The sequence below is a fragment of the Haplochromis burtoni genome, unplaced genomic scaffold (assembly GCF_018398535.1).
Source record: "Haplochromis burtoni strain Fernald_Lab_line unplaced genomic scaffold, NCSU_Asbu1 Contig_4129, whole genome shotgun sequence".
NCBI classification, from domain to species: Eukaryota; Metazoa; Chordata; class Actinopteri; order Cichliformes; family Cichlidae; genus Haplochromis; species Haplochromis burtoni.
In genome coordinates, this window is record NW_024586490.1 from 462 (window position 1) to 4604 (window position 4143).

The 4143-nt window shown below is 39.9% G+C and overlaps 1 pseudogene; it reads right to left on the minus strand.

Annotated features, from left to right (window-relative positions):
• Window positions 1–245: 245 nt before the first annotated feature.
• LOC106632977 lies at window positions 246–3975 on the minus strand (annotated as a pseudogene).
• Between the last annotated feature and the right edge of the window lie 168 nt (window positions 3976–4143).

Below are 4143 nucleotides of genomic sequence, written 5' to 3' on the forward strand. Positions count from 1 at the left end.
ACACCGACTCGGCCTTCAAATGCGACCTGTGAAGGATTGCAGCCTATTTTGTGAGATTTCACTGAAGTTCATCTTTATTTTTTTTTCCCTCCAATGTCTCTTCTGGGGCTCTGTAGTTAAATGTAGTTAAGTTAAAAATAAATGTAACAATGGAGACATTGCTGTATATATATTTTTTTTAAATCAACAAAGTGATCAATAGTGTTCTATGGTAATATGTAATTCAGTGCACCAAAATAGTTGTATTAGATTTCAACTTACTTTATTTTCTATTCCAGCAACATTTGAAATAGAGTGGGAAAAATAAACAGTACACAGTGAATTTCAGCTACTTGCACACTGTTTCTATATTACTGTGAATATGTTGGTCAGGTTACAGAAGTTTTTTTTTATGCACATGAAAAATATCACCATCAAATTCTGTAATATTTCTACAACAATACATATAATAAAATATGTTCTATAGTTGAGCACTGCATGAGGCCAAAATCTTCTTATGTGCTCTTAATGAAGGTTTAAACATCATCACCATACGGGTGTAGGAAAATTTAATTATCTCCCTGTTCAACTGTTAGACAATTTTAGGAAATGTGGTGATTCTTAAAGTGTTTACAACAGCAAAATATTCAAAATCATATTAATTTAAACCCACAACTCATTCCTTTACTTATTTTCTACTTTGTCACCAAACTTTCCTGCAATGTATTTATGTTTCAAAGTTTCAAGATCCAAATGCAAATAAACAAAAAGACATCTAAAATATGAGTAGACTGAGGTCATTAGAAAATGTGAGGTTTGTATTGTTGCACTGAGGTGCACACACTCAAGGTTGTTACACTACCAGTACAAATTTATCTCTGTTCTTCTCCTGAATGGACAACAGATGGCAAGCATACACAGTTTGCAACACAATCATCATTCCTTTTTGACTTTGTTTCTGTAAAATAACTTACGCAACAGAAACCTGACTGCTGAAACAAAAATGGTAAATACTAGCAGAATAACTGCCAGCAGAAAGGCTGCCACATCGATCGAGTAGTACTGGATGCTGGACATCTTGTAAGACTCCGTCCTTAAGTGCGCCGCTCCTTTGTGCCGCATGACAAACTCGATCCAGAACATGGCTCGGTCCAGCGGTTTCGTAGGCTGATCTCTTTGGATGCTGGACAGCTCCTTCATCTTCTCCCTGTAGGATGGTTGGTAGAGTACCTCCTTTAGCGCCTCCAAGAAGTTTTCTTTGTTCACTGTTGCAATATCAAGGACTTTGGCCACACCTCTTGCTTTCATCCTGAAGAAGTTATCAGCCTGGTCAAACATAAGGGGCAGGCCAACCAGGGGCACACCGTGGTAAACGGCCTCCTGTATCCCATTGGTGCCTCCATGGGCCACAAACACTCTGGTCTTGGGGTGACCCAGGAGGTCATTTTGGGGCAACCAGTCCAAGATTTGCGTGTTATTACCAAGGGTGGATGGTCTTTTGCCTTTGTGCCTCCAAATCACCTTCTGAGGAAGTTCTGCAAAAGCAGCAGCAATGTCTTCAGCGATGTCCTCTGGAAGTTTTTCTACCAAGCGACCCCAGTGTCATCACAATGACACCATGTTCACCTGAGCTCTGCACAAAGTCCTCTAGCTCTTTAGGCAGGGGCTTGGAGGGTTTGCACTGAAATCCTGACATGTAGACAATGTTTGGCATTGTGGGTCGAGGGAACTCAAAGGTGAAATCGTTTCTCATCAGCCAGATGTCTGCTGACTGAAACAGCTCCATGTAATGTACATCACTGCCAAAATGACGATGGACAAATGGTTTGTAAGTTGATTCTGTCATATACCAAATTTGAAACGTTGAGAAGAAAAAGTAGAGCATATTCTGGACACGCTGAATGAAAGTCATCTTGTCAGTCAGCTCTGACCCTGGTGTAGGTATGTAAGAGAGTGGGGAAGGTGCAATTGCAAAATGGCCTTCACCCTGAATAGTCCATCGGACATTAAAGACAAGTGGAAGACCCAAACGGTGAGCCATTAAAGCACCTGTGCCAATCCCAGGATCAGTCAGAACCAAATCATATTTGGCATCATGAAGGCTCTGCATCAGCTTGGTATCCTCAAACATTCCCTCCACCATCTCAAGCACCTTCACATGCATTTGATAAAAATGTGTCATCAGGTCATACTCCATTGATAATCGAGTCCAAAGAGAAGCACCTTGTTGACGCATGTCTAGTATTTTCATGACAAATCCCCCAAAGCGCTCTTCATCAAATCCGGCCGAGGAATTTATAGTGATGGTCTTGTAGTCGGGGGACTCTGACTTGATGTACCAGGTGTCGTTTGGCCGCACCACTGTGACTTCATGACCTCTGGAGTGAAGCTCTGCGATGATGATATTCATGTTGATCCAGTGACTTCCATCCACAGGGAACACCAAGACTTTCCCTCCATTTACCAACAATGTAGAGCATAGCAGCACTGCAAGTGCCAGCAAGTTTGGATGGCACATCTCTGAAAGAGTCAGACAAAGATGTCAAGATGTTAGATTATTTCTTAAGCAAATGGTTTGAGTTCAAGAGTTTGTATCACCCGAATAACTAATGAGAGATATACCTGAGATAAAGTTCAAGTTGGGAAAATATGGACTGGCCAATATTTAAACTTAACCACTGGATGTCAGACGTATTTGCCAGCTCTGCTTTGGTTTTGGCATCGATAAGATAACAACTTAAATTTAAAGGTAAAGATATAGATGTGAATGATTATCTTAAAGTCATAAGCCTCTTACTCACAGCAGTGATCATCCTGGGCAGTTGACCTCATTAATGATAAGTTAGTAGCTTTGCCGCTAAATGTTCATACCTTTTTAACTTCGTAGTCACAAGGAAACAGCAAAACAAGAAATAACTTATGTATGAATAAAAAATGATCCTCCAAAAGAGCATGAAAGACCTTCTCTTGATTAGGGTTATGGTGTAATTTAAGGTTTTGGAAGCAGTCCATTATTGTTATTGTCAAATGTTACAATCAGAGAAATTTAGATGACCTTTAGTTGAATTCCACAGTCAACATTCATATAAACTATTGGTCAAAAGTTTTAAAACACTCCCAATTTTTCTATTTTTCTAATTGAAAATTATGAAGTTTAGTGTCTCATTGCACACTGAAATGAAAGCATAGTATAAACAAGCAATTGGAGTTAAAAAAGAAATCATTGAATCAGTTTATAGTCAAAATCTATTCTAAACTTTTCACTCATTAAAGTAGCCACTTTTGGCAGATATAACAGCCGAGCACACTTGTGGCATTCTTCCTACAGTAGAAATCAAATATTCTTCACAGAGTTCTTCCCATATGTGTTGCAGAAGTTCCCATAAATGTATGGCCATTGTAGTTTGCTTTGCTTTCACTCTTCAGTCCTTTTCATCCTAAACCAGATCGATGGGGTTTAAGTCTGGAGACTGTGCTGCCACTCCATGTTTTCAAGCTTACCAACTTGTTCTTTTTTTCCTGAGGTAGTTATGGCATAGGTTGGACTTATGTTTTGGGTCATTATCTTGCTGTAGGATGAACCTTTGACCAACTAGGTGCAGAGGGTATTGCATGGCGCTGCAGAATGCTGTGGTAGCTGTTTTGGTTCAGGGTGCTGCTCATTCTGTCCTAATCACCAACCCTGGATCCAGCAAAACAGCCCCAGACCATCACACTTCCTCCTCCATTTTGACAGTGGATGGCACACACTGTGGAACAATCTTTTCGCCTACTCGACGGTGTACAAAGATCCTGCTTGATTAACCAAAGATTTCAAATTTTGATTCATAAGTCCATAATACCTTCTTCTAGTTTTCAGTAGTCCAATGGTGGCGTTTCGTGACCCAGGCAAGCCTTTTTGTCTTATTATGACACCTTAGTAGGGATGGGTACCGGTATCTTCTGACATAAACGGTAGTAACTAGACCGAAAAGCAGCACATATTTCAGTGCTTTTTCCCCCCTGAGATGTCATACACTTTGGATTCTAGCCAATCATTTTACCTTTGCAAGGATAGTAGGCGGGCCCAGATACGTACGTTCTTTTATTTTTATTTTTTATTTATTTATTTATTTTTTTGGCCTGTCCCGTTTGGCTCTTTTGCCATCAGAATTGTTGTCTAAA